We start from the raw sequence: 13,503 nt of genomic DNA, 5'->3' as shown, positions 1-13,503 counted from the left end.
TTCCGTTGTACCCCTGTGAATTCATAACAAATCTTATGGTCCTTGGTTAGTGGCACTTTCAAACACACCCTGGCTTCTAGCATTTGCAGTTGTATACTTTCGATTCAGGGGAAAACTAGTCAAATCCCGGAACTGCACTGCAGATTAATACGTGTAACGTCGCGAGATTCAGTCATATGGTGAGCGAGACTCGTAAGTCATTGGTAATTTCGTGAGATTCCTCTAGGTACATAGATGTCGCTCTATATGTGTAAACCTAAGAAAGAATATCTCCGTTGGAGTTTCACTTCGAACAAGCCGAATGACTTTATCATTGGCGCTGAAGTAATTATTATTTTAAGAGGCTAACAATCAAGGTCTAAGTAAAACGGCGAGCTGTCTTGTCAAGGATTCTTTGCATGTTGATAAACAAACACCATACATTGTATGTTGATATATTGTACCAACTCGCAAGCATGGTAAGCTTACGTCATACTGAGTTAATGGGCTGGATATGAAGAAATGATCTCGTACAGCAGTGAAGTGAAAATCTACAGCCTGTTTCTAGTCATTCGACCGGGTCAGGAATGGAATGAATGAAGCCCCCATCTAGCGGCGAGGATAGGAAATGTGCCGGCTGCCGAAGCCTGTCGCACCCATGTGGGGCAATGATAAATGACTAACAGATGAAATGAAATTATACTGGAGTGTTGCTGGAATGAAAGGTGACAAGGAAAAACGGAGTGCCTGGAGAAAAACCTGCCCCGCCTCCGCGTTGTGCAGCACAAATCTCACATGGAGTGATAAGTATTTGAAGTACGGTATCCATCGGTGAGAGGCCGGCGCGCTGCCGCCTGAGCCGCGGAGGCTACTACAGCATTGAATTATAATATTAAATAATAATAATAATAATGCCGGCCTCATGGTGTAGGGGTAGCGTGCCTGCCTCTTACCCGGAGGCGTCAGGTTCGATTCACGGCCAGGTTAGGGATTTTTACCTGGATCTGAGGACTTGTTACAGGTCCACTCAGCCTACGTGATTACGATTGAGGAACTATCTGACGGTGAGATGGTGGCCCCGGTCTAGAAAGCAAAGAATAACAGCCGAGAGGATTCGTCGTGCTGACCACACGACACCTCATAATCTGCAGGCCATTGGGCTGAGCGGTCACTTGGTAGGCCATGACCCTTCGGGGCTGTTGCGCCATGGGGTTTGGTTTGTAATAATAATAATAATAATAATAATAATAATAATAATAATATGAAATGGCGTATGGCTTTAAGTGCTGGGAGTGTCCGAGGACATGTTCGGCTCGCCAGGTGCAGGTCTTTCGATTTGACGCCCTTAGGCGACCTGGGCATCATGATGAGGATGAAATGTTGATGAAGACGACACATGTACCCAGACCCTGTCCCAGAGAAATTAACCAATGATGGTTAAAATTCCCGACCCTGTCGGGAATCGAACCCGGGAACTCTGTGACCAAAGGCCAGCACGCTAACCATTTAGCCATGGAGCCGGACATAATAATAATAATAATAATAATAATAATAATAATAATAATGTATTTAACGTCTCACAAACCTCTGTCGGTCTTATGATTGTGTGGAGTGCCTGAATTAAGCCTTAATGAGGGCTGTTAAACGTGTTGGTTAATCTGTGGGCACAAGTCACTCGTGTTCAGAGATAATCGAATTCTACGCGACCGTGTTTGGATTCGATCCACCAGTCATCATCTCACATGCACAGTTTAGACCGGCTGCATAAAATAAATACACTTCGTCGTTGGAATCCGCGAGCTCATATTCAGGCACATCCTTATTTTACTAATTTGAATTTGTTACCTCTTTGCTTCTTTTCGAAATTGCTGCGAGAATTGGCGAGATTTCACCTCGCTGAATCATAGCCGCCGAGGTTACTTAATCATTGATTGTTCACGGTTTGCCCGAGTTATTTATCGTGCAGATAAAAGCATTATGGAAAGCTTATTGGGTGGCAGGGAATTTTGTGGGTTCACGCGGGGACTACAATGCGGCGTGGCGGTGCTCGCTGTACGTCACTCGTTGAGAGCAGCGCTCACTGAAGTGTGAGCGTGTGATGTGCTGGATGCGCATGTGCCGTCACCGACGACAGTGTCGATGCTGGCGTCTGGATGCGCAAGTATGCAAGCCCAGAGCGCATCTAACCGCGCATTTGGACAGATCATATTATTGACGTGTGAGTAGTGCTAGCCTCAAGATCGTTCATGTAATCCACGACAAGAGTGAAGAACTGTCACCTTTAAAGGGCACCACCTTCCCTCAACAAGGTTTGTTGTAGGCTAGTTCTTGGGTGATTGAATGAAAATAGATTTTTTTTTATTTTTTTTATTTTTATTTGCTGGCATTCTCGGGCATCATTTTTCTCATTACACTGTGTCCGATTTCTTTCTTATGTGCTTGATCTTCACAGTGTGTAGGCATTTAACTGTTCTTTATTCGTACCGGTGCCGTAATTATATTCTCATCCTGTACAAAAATATATTTTAGTAATTTCTCTTAAAGTGGATGCAAATCGCATTGCGTGTCTTCACTGTTTTTAAGACCGCCTTCTCGTATTTCACGCATGCACGAAGAGTATTGACTTTGTTGCAAAGGGGTCTAGGATGAAGGCTACATCTCTGAGCTGGAAATATAGCAAGATACGCCTACGTTATCTTCTGTAACAAGGTAGAAGATTGACAACTCTATAGTTTCTTTTTCGATTTACAAAGTGCATCCTACACTTGTTATCGTCTTAGTATTGGTGAATTCTTGAATTCCCCGCACGCGTTATTTGGATTTATATTGTGGGCAATTTGTGTAATTTTACAAGAACTTCTGTCCTGATTTGTAACTGTATCACTGTTAATGAGTCTTGCTCAGTGTTGTTAATGGTGTTAGAATGCAGAGATAACACTTGCGTCACAGCCTGTTGTAAATAGAGAGCGTTTGTCGCACTCATGGTGGTTTGGTTGCGCCATTAAATAATCATGATCGATCGTTTGCCGAATGGCGCTTGTTCGATCTGTGAATTGGTACACAGTGGAAGGGATTTTATATGGTCAATAATCTCTATTCACTTTCTGTGATCTTGCTCTAGTGTTCTAGGGACCATCATTTTACTTTCAAGGGGATCGCTTTCGTTTATTCACCTTAAAGGGTAATATCGTGCGGGTCTGAGAAGACGCGAATGCCCCCGAGATTTTTCAGACTTAACATAGAAAAATTACTTGTGATTCTGGATAGCGTCGAACAGTGTTTCGCAAGCTATGGTCCGCGGACCGAGCATTTACTCCAGAAAGACGAAAACAATCTCACTGTATTTGAGAACCGCAAAATAACGGGGTGTATGTTGCAAAAGCTTTCTTTCCTAAAAGCACTGTTCATGGTTTTATGGAGTTTGGAAATTCTATGCAGCTTACTTCTGTCTTCCTCTTCCAGTCTACATTTTATAAAATGTATGTCATTACCTATTCTACTCTCACCTACAAAGAAAGGGAATTACTGTTGCTACAGCTTCTTACTTGCAAACATGTGTTGGGCACTATTTAACTTTTATTGTTGTCTCTCTTCTCGTTTCGCCAACAAAGGGGATTGCCTTTTCAAAAATCTTATTTTTATTATATGGAAACATGTGCTGTACACAATTCAAACATCTTGTTATGTGATGGGCGTTAGTACTTCATGTTGACCTGTGTTGAATTGTGTATGTTATGTATAATGGGAAACTGGCTTAGAACCGGGGCATGGAAAAGAAGCGAACGTGGTCATGATACACTTGATGTAGGTACTGTTAATAGTGCAGAATTCTTTAGTGAATCTGATATCAGCGGAGTTAACGTTAACAATTCTGAGGAAAACGATTCGAGAATACAAGTTTTTTTTTTTTTTGCTTTACGTCGCACCGACACAGATAGGTCTTATGGCGACGATGGGATAGGAAAGAGCTAGGAGTGGGAAGGAAGCGGCCGTGGCCTTAATTAAGGTACAGCCCCAGCATTTGCCTGGTGTGAAAATGGGAAACCACGGAAAACCATTTTCAGGGCTGCCGACAGTGGGGTTCGAACCTACTATCTCCCGAATACTGGATACTGGCTGCACTTAAGCGACTGCAGCTCGGTACAAGTTATTTGGAATTAGAATGTACTTGGTCTGTTGATGCTGATGAACCAAAACATAAGTTCGTTGTGTATTGCAAAGTGCTTTGGAATGAGTGTATGAAACCCGCGAGATTGAAACTGCGCATCGAAATGAAACACGCAAGTATGAAAAGTAACCCTGTCTATTTTTTCATGAATATGCAGAAAAAAGTAACAAAGAAATCAAAGTTGTTTCTAATGTAGGTTTGACAACTACAAAGACCATAGAAACTGCATGTGATGTTAGTCTACATATCGCGAAGAGTGCTAAGCTGTAAAAGATATAGTTTAAACAATGTTTTGTGAACAGTGATCAAAGGACATTGATTTAAAACGACTCTTAGACGATACAGTTACTTGCCATAGTAATGACATGGCTAATACTGTAAAATCTCAACTTGCTGGTGGAATAAAAGTAAGTTCGTTTTATTCACTTCGGGTAAAGAGACAACTGATGTTTCAAACAAAGCTTTCGTATGTCAGATGAAACCTACAACCTGTTTTCCAGTCGTTGACCGGGTCAGGGATGTAATGAATGAAGCAGATATAGGCTGTTAGTAAGATGGGGTCGCCACTCCCAAAGTGATTTATTAATGAATGATAGATGCAATGAAATGAGAATGGAAAGTGTTGCTGGAATTAAAGATGACAGGGAAAACCGGAGTACCCGGAGAAAAACCTGTCCCGCCTCCGCTTTTTCCAGCACAAATCTCACATGGAGTGACCTGGATTTGAACCACGCTATCCAGCTGTGAGAGGCCGACGCGCTGCCGTCTGAGCCACGGAGGCTCTTCGTATGTCAGATACGAATTTGATTATAACTACCAACTTGTTTAACTGGACAGCATTTTTTAAAAGTTCTGAATGAATATTTGCAAGCACATGAAATTGATTGGAAATGTTGCGCGAGTTGCGGACGGTGCCCATGTGCTCGTCAGTAAAGTGTCATAGTAGCGAAAGTGAGAGACGTTGTTCCCAATATTTCTTGGACTCGCTGTTTCGTTCAGACAGCCTTAGCGGCCAAAAGTATGTCATCTAAATTGAAAGCCATGTTAGAAAGCAGCGTTAAAATTTTAAACTTTTGTTAAGACAAAGCGTCTGAATAGCAGACTGTTTTCAATAATTTGCTGTAATGTGGGTAATGATCACAACCAGCTTCTACAATATTACATCCTGGCGTTCAACGGCTCTCGCGGGTTAAGTCGCTCACAACGCTCTTTGAATTAAGACAGGAAGTACTATTATGTGTATACAAGTCCAGCCCCGCGATGTAGGGGGCAACGCGTCCGCCTGTCACCCGGCGGCCCCGGGTCCGATTCCCGGCCGTGTCAGGGTTTTTTAATTATAAAGATTAATATCCCTCGCTTGGGGACTGGGCGTTTCTGTCGTCCTTAATGTTCCTTTCCTCCCTATTTAACACTCCACACTTCCGCCATTGCACTTTACCCGCAGGTTCATATCATATGGTGCCAGTAGGGGCAAAAGATCCGCAAGGGTCGACGCCCCGAACAAATGGCTTTAAAAAAATGTGTATGCAAAATCAAAGATTATTTCTTTCCTTGTTCATGAGTTGTGGCTGAGTACAATAGCATATCTTCAAGACTTATCAAAATTAAGTTAATGAAAACGTTTTGTTTTTGTTTGTCCACCCCTTATAATAATAATAATAATAATAATAATAATAATAATAATAATAATAATGTGTCTATCCCTCAGTGCTGTTTCTTGATACAGGGTCGGGGATGAGGTGAGAAGATTGTGTATTTTACGGCTGAATGCAGTACCTGATATTAACCTCAGTTGAGGAGCTAATCATGATTAAATTAATGTTGAATGAAATTGGGTAAGGAAGTGAAAGGAATCAGCTGTGGCCTATGTGTAGGAATTCTCCCGGCATTTTCCCGGAAGTAAAGATGTTAAACTACAGAAAACCATTTTCAGGACAGCCGAGAGTGGGGTTCGAATCCTCTCGTCTCCCGAATGCAGAGCTTGGCTCCTTAGCCGCAGCGCGTTAACACGCGCGGCCACTTTGCTCGGTAATGAAAACTTTTTCTTCAAAGTAATTCTTTGACTGTTCGCAATGCTCATGAAAACAAAAGTTTGAGAGAAAACGTAGTTTGCGGGTCACTTAGACCTATGTGAAGCGGAAAAAACTGTCAGCGTTAAAATAACTCGTATTAATCTCAATATAAAACGAAGGGAATTGTAATTTCTACAGTTTTAAAAACGTTTATTTATTAATCGATTAACATATAACTCTAAAAGTGAAAGAGAAAATGTAATAGTAACATTGTTTTTGAAAAGAGCAAGGGTAGGGTGGTCAGCACAACAATATTTCGCGGTAACCTGTCTTCAGATCATCGCTTCCCAGTTTTATGATTGATAAATATGTACGAGAATATTGGCTAATAATGTAACGCCCTCCACGAGCTCTCTGAAGGAAGTGTAAGAAATAGCTTTATTATTGGTGACAATAATTTTCGAGGGTCAAACTCAGCTGTCCTCATGCGTGAATTTCTCTGCTATTCGATACGTTAATATTGCAGTGTCTACTTCAAAGCAATGTTATGACGCAACCAGCTAAGCAGGGAAGGAAGGACTATATACTTCCATGTTTCACAACTCGAATAGACTGTACCTATATAGTGCAAGCTCGTTAGACGTCGTATAATTGTACGAAACACTCAATCACATTAAATGAAATGAATATCGAGCGACTTTTCTACTTCCCTTCCAATGGTCGTGCATGTTGTGAGAGCCACCGCATTGTGTCACTTTGAAACGGAATCTACTCTTCTAGTCCTTAAGAAACTGGTTCGTAACTGATTTATTCTTTTCGACAAAGTAATTTAAACCTGTTCCCAATGCGACGATGATGGAGTGTCACAAAAATTCATTTAACTTAATTCAGTCAGGATTCTTGGTTGATAAGCCAGAAATCTGCAGTCGCCGTCAAGAACTCCAACAGAGCTCTTCCTTTTCTTTGGAATTGCTAATTGTAGCTTCACGGGCTTTTCAAATTGCTATTCTGCACTGTCTTCCCGTTTATAAACTCGTATCTGCTGCGCTTTGTGTGATATGCTGATATACTGTATGGTTTCAGTTCAACTTTACCTGGGGCAGATGATCTAGATGTTAGACCCTATCACTATAATCAGTTACAACTTTACCTACTTGACTGTCTCAGTGTGAAATACGAGCGATCGGATAAACAGGAAACGTAATGTGAAATTTGTTTAAGGACGTGCGGAAGAGAAATAATGAATAAAAAATTTCAATGAAACACGTTTAATACGTTGCCATATGACACAGCATTCCTGGCTTTTGTGAATGTAGCGGCTGTAACACTACAGAATGTGCTCGAAATGGCGCCCATCTGCGTCCAGGATGGGTTGAAAGCGTAGGATAAATTGCTGCACGAAGAATATCCTTGGGTATACCCGATACCTCTCTCGATATGTTTCTCTTCATATCGGTTGATAAACCCTGTCTTTCGGATATGATGAACTACGCAAGTCAGTCCATAATCTGTACGTTATTCCTATAGTGTTTGCCACTCGTACTGTAATTAGTACCCTGTCTAGATTAGGTTAAGTAGGGAAAGTTTAATTGTAACCACGCGGAACTTGTCCTCGGGACACTCCCGGCACTAAAAGCCATACGCCATTTTACCACGCGGTGTAGTCAGTATTACAGGCTGACTTTATACGTACCATACGATGATACATACGTACACTACTTACTGTATGCTGAGACATCAACTCCTCCTTACTGGAGAGTCAAGCCGGAATCTTATTGTTTCTCGGTAGGGTTTGTTCTTCTCATCCCAATCTCGGTGACTATTTTTAATCTTTTGAGGTGGGTTTACGCAGACTACAAAAATAACTTTTTATTACGTTTCAGAGTGAAATTTTGGACTATTTTGAACACATCAGTTTCACTCATTTCTGGCTGCTTTGCATGACTACACCAAAACAGTCCTTGACTTATTACTGTAATTTGCAATGAATTTACATGTATTAGGGTACAATAATATGAAGCTAATTACCGTGCAACAGCATGCTAGCCAACGATATAAAGTCCGGGGTGGGAGGGGTGGGGGGAGGAATGAACAAAAGATACATCGACAATATTCGCGTTGAATTCTTCTGCCAACTGTTCCGTAGGTAACACCACTCTTGCCCTACAGCTCGGCGTTCTTTTTAGTAAAGTGTCACATGTCAGTTGATAATAGTTTTGGAAATAAAATGAGAATAGCTTGAAATAACTTTATGACCGAACTGGATAGCTGCAGTCGCTTAAGTGCGGCCAGTATCCAGTTTTCGGGAGATAGTGGGTTCGAACCCCACTCAGCAGCCCTGAAGATGCCTTTCCGTGGTTTCCCATTTTCACACCAGGCAAATGCTGGGGCTGTACCTTAATTGAGGCCACGGCTACTTCCTTCCTACTCCTAGCCCCCCCCCCCCGTCCTATCGTCGCCATTAGACCTATCTGTGTCGGTGCGAAGTAAAGCAACTTGTAAAAAAAATAGCTTTATGATACATTCCAAAATTTGGCAGTGGTAAAGGAGGGGACTGGAAATAATAATATTGCATTGGACATTACACACGTGTTCAGTACTCCCATTTTGAATATTTTCAGTTCCCGAAATGTAGGATTTTTAGTGATTTTATGTGTAATATTGGTAATAATTACTTATAATGAAGTAGGAGGATGAATTTATCATAGCTTTTGTTTCCAGAGGTGTTATGGGAGAGACTGGTCACTTTGACTTCAGAGCAAAGCATGTAACTTACAGTAGATGAGGAAAGCATGGAAGTTGCAACGTAAATAATGGAAGTTACAAGTGGTGGTGTTTATGTTATTGATATATGGCAATGTATTTTCATAGGTTATGGTATGCTGTTCAGAAGAGCAATGATTTGGGGACAAGCAAAGTGGGTCTGGGGGTGTAAGCCGCAGGTTAGAGCCGCGAAGCGGCCTTAGGCCTCTAGATTCGATTGCTTCTCCCCGTATGACGGTTCTATCCAGACAAATGGTCTAGTCCAGGCCCTACCCTAACCAGTCCAGACCAATGGTGCTTGCAGTGCAAACTAGAGGCCTAAAGCCGCTTCGAGGCTATAACTTGGGGGCTTGCGCCCCCAGACCCCCTTCGCTTGTCCCCAGATCATTGTTCTTCTCAACACCATACCATAACCTATAAAACTATATTGACTTTCATCAATAACATAAACACAATTTCTAACATCCATACTTTGTTGTAACATCCATACTTTGTTGTAACATGCATGCTTTGCATTGTAACTTCCATGCTTTCCTCACCTACTGCAAGTTCCGTGCTTTCCTGTAAAGTTCGTGACCAGTCTATCCCGTAACGCCTGTGGAAACAAAGGTGGCTATCATGAATACACCCTCCTACTTCATATGAGTAATTATTACCAATATTACCTACAAAATAACTAAAAATACTACATTTCGGACCTAAAATATTCAAAATGGAGTGCTGAACACTTGTGATTTTCAATGCATTATTATTATTATTATTATTATTATTATTATTATTATTATTATTATTATTATTATTATTCCCCAGTTTCATTAACGGAGCCCAAAATTGTCCTTGAATTGGCGCTATTGTTACTTGTAAGGGGGCATATATCTTGCTCGATAGTTCCGTGTATGATGCTTGCGAAATCTGGTAGCCTGACGTGCCCATCTACATTGCTCTGTGTTTATTTGTACTTTATGCTAGTGAAGAAAGCGCCCGTGGCTTATACGGTGGGTTGTACTGTATTATACAGACACCACTTTATTTGACAATTTCAATCTTATGCATGTCATAACACTCATAACAGTGAAGTAATAAATATGTCTATAGTGTATGATCTATTACAGCCACTTCAATATTTTTGACACAAAAAGATAATATATTATTAAATGAAGTGAAAAACAAGTTTTAATATTCGGTATGATATCCCCCCCCCCCTTGACTATATCCAGTCATTTCCGCTTCAAGAATCATATTTGTTTTTCCACCTACTACTTTTAAGGATTTTCAGAGACCCTGGGGTGCCGGCAGCATTTGTCCCGTAGGAGTTCTTTTTCGTACCAATAAATCTATCGACACGGTGGTGACGTATATGAGCTTCTGTAAATACCACTGGACTGAGCTAGGATCGGACCTGCCCACTATGGTTCAGCAACCCAGCGTTTACCGACTGAACCACTTAAAAAAAAACTAAAATGTCAATGTCCTTTGATTAGATTTTCTGCTATTTTTGTCCTTTCTTCGAAGTTTCTTTTTCTCACTTCTATTTCCGCAAATTCTCAGTTGGTTTGAATCAGGTCTTCGAAGTTGAGTTTCAGGCATTTCTGGGCAGATTAGCAGTGTTTGTTTGGATTCCATGATATCGTTATCGTGACACTACTTATGTCATGGAACTTCTCACTGAATACTCCACTATGATCTAAACAAACAAAACAAACCCCATGTCGCTACAGGCGTGATGGTCTTTTGCCTACCAAGCGACCGCTTCTCAGTTTGAAGGAATGCAGATAACGAGGTGACTAGTCAGCTCGGCAAATCCTCTCGCCATTATTCTTGTCTTCCTAGACCAGGGCCACTATCTCACCGTCAGGTAATTTTATCAGTTATTCTCACGTAGTCCGAGTGGACCTCGGACCAGCCCTCTGATCTAGGTAAATATACCTGACCCAGGCGGGAATCGAACCCGGGGCCGTTGTTCGAACTTATCTGCATATGTTAAACAACCCCGAAACAGCAACCAGTTTAAATGTATAGTTCTTAATGTAATGCAAGTTCATTGACTTAAAATAAATAATTATAGGGATCGGTAATATTAGCATTTCTGTGAACATTTTTTAGTTCGGAAATGAAAATAAACACAATTTATCTTCCATTGTGGGTGTGAGAGGTGGAATCAGGATAACACTTGAAGACGTTGGGCATTAAATTCCAAACGCAACTCAATTTCTCCTCGTTCTTCTTGATGGAAAATCCGCCAAGATACTTCGTGTAGCTTGTTCGTAGACTGTTACATACCGTAACCTGATTTTTGCTCTTAGGAAACGAAACAAAAGACAGAAAATGTGAATACAGAACGGTTTTTCTTCCTGTGCCCTTAGGGGACGTTATAGGACTTTCGGGGCGGCAATTTCATTGACCTAGAAGTGCGTGCAAACTGGAGGGATATTTGTGTTTGTAAGCATCCAGACTTTCGTGAATATGCAAGAAATCGAGCTTCACAATACATACAAGAAAGGGAACTGTTGAAGGAAATTTGATTTTTAACGTCCATTATCCACCGAGAATATCCTGGATTGGTAGTGTTTATTGGAATATTTTAAATTCATGTTCATAATCTCGGCAAGGGTGGCGTAACTATAGGGTAGTATTCAGGCTTTTGATTAGTTAGAGAACGACATAGAAAAGAGAATGTTGTTTACGCAAATTTCGAAGATGGTTCCCGTTGTAACGTGTTAGTTCATATTGGGTTCTTGGTACATTTTTATCAGTCTCTTGCAGTTGTGTAAATACTGCCCTATGACATTCAATTTTTATTAGCCTAGGGTGTTGGTAACATCTCGTAGTACTAGGATTTAGATAGATTTTCTAGGACCCGAAATAAGGTACTGGAGCAAGTGGTGAAAGCACAATAAATATTCACATCCAGGACGGCTGCTTTAACTGCCGAAAAATGAATTAACGATCGATGTTGGATTTCCAGTGTTATCGTCGACTGTCGTGCAGACTCTAAGAAGGCAGGTAGATGAGTATAATGTGCGTTTTTATGAAACAGATGAACATTATTTGACCTACCCCTGCTAGTCGATACAGCTTAGACCTAGTCTCCGTGAAATTGTTGAACCCGTCGAATGATTCAGGAGATTTTTCATTTATGGGAAGATTCACGTAAACGACTACGCACTCTTGGTTTTGACTTGCGTGTTGTGTTGTCCTAAATTCTAGCAAGTGTCTGGCACGTGAGTGTGAGTCATTGATAACGAAGGAGAAGCAGACTGCTCGAGCGCAGTGCGGTGGCGTGCTGACACAAGCGGCCGGAAGGTGATACTTATCAGCAGCCATTCATCACATTAGCCGCTGAAATGTTGCGCATTCATTGTACTTCTACATCTGCTCTCATTTTTAGTGCCAAATGACATCAGTGTTATTTAATATTGCGTTTCATTTTAAATTTCTCGTACGTCCGGTGCCCCATCAATCGCCCAGCCGCAAATTGATCTCTTGAAACACTTTTTATATTCATGTTAATGCTTTATATTCATGTTAATGCTATGGAACTTTGCACTGGCAACTCGGGTGCATCTTCTCTAAATCCCCTCTAGCCCGTTTGTACATGATTTTATCATTTTCCAGTACTGCCACGAATGTCTTACCATTTAAAATAATCTACCATTTCGTAGGTTTGTGACTGGTTGTTCTGAAGCAGAACGCACCATTCTCACTAACACTGCTATAAGGTTTAGATTTTATTTTATTTTATTTAGAGTAAAATAGAACGTTGAAATTGACGAGCAGACAGCGAGATGGCGTCAAATTGAAATGTCTGCACATGGTAGCCGAGGCCATACGATTATTATTATTATTATTATTATTATTATTATTGTCCGACTCGTTGTCTGAATGGTCAGCGTACTGGCATTCGGTTCAGAGGGTCCCGCGTTCGATTCCCGGCCGGGTCGGGGATTTTAACCTTAATTGGTTAATTCCAGTGGCCCGGGGGCTGGGTGTTCGTGCTGTCCCCAACATCCCTGCAACTCACACACCACACACAACACTATCCTCTACCACAATAACACGCAGTTACCTACAAATGGCAGATGCCGCCCACCCTCATTGGAGGGTCTGCCTTACAAGGGCTGCACTCGGCTAGAAATAGCCACACGAAATTAATTATATTATTATTATTATTATTATTATTATTATTATTATTATTATTATTATTATTATTGCGTTAAAATATAACACTTTCTGGGTAGATTGTTATGAAGTATAGATCACTTCTGTAGATGATTATTTGATGAAATGTAAGTCTTGTTCTTCTGCCGCTTATCCCATACCCTGGAAGGGTTGCGGCTGGGAACAGTGTCGCACATGTGGGCTTGGCCCTGTTTTACGGACGGATGCCTATACTCACGCCAACCCTATGTGGAGGGATGTATTCACTATTGCATACTTAAGTGGTTGTTGATTATGTGGGGTGTGGACGTGAAGATGTTTGGGTTGGGGCAAATACGAACGCCCAGTCTACGAATTCGAGGAATTAAGCAGACGCAGTTAGAATTCCAGCCCCGCCTGTAATTCTGTAATTTTGTAACCCCG

At 41.3% G+C, this 13,503-nt stretch overlaps 1 protein-coding gene across 4 annotated transcripts in view; it reads left to right on the top strand.

The window, feature by feature from the left end:
- Positions 1 to 13,503, top strand: part of Spec2 (CDC42 small effector protein Spec2) — a 485,439-nt gene that overhangs the window by 302,114 nt on the left and 169,822 nt on the right. The window contains exon 1 of one of the 4 annotated variants that reach the window (XM_067140345.2): positions 2,137 to 2,288. The exons of the other annotated variants lie outside the window; for them this stretch is intronic. The gene's annotated coding sequence lies outside the window, so the exon portion shown is untranslated. Of the gene's footprint in view, positions 1 to 2,136; positions 2,289 to 13,503 lie in introns of those variants that run through there. 4 annotated transcript variants of the gene reach the window in all.

This window comes from Anabrus simplex, chromosome 2 (genome assembly GCF_040414725.1).
Source record: "Anabrus simplex isolate iqAnaSimp1 chromosome 2, ASM4041472v1, whole genome shotgun sequence".
In the NCBI taxonomy this organism is placed as follows: Eukaryota; Metazoa; Arthropoda; class Insecta; order Orthoptera; family Tettigoniidae; genus Anabrus; species Anabrus simplex.
This window is presented reverse-complemented; position numbering and strand designations above follow the sequence as displayed.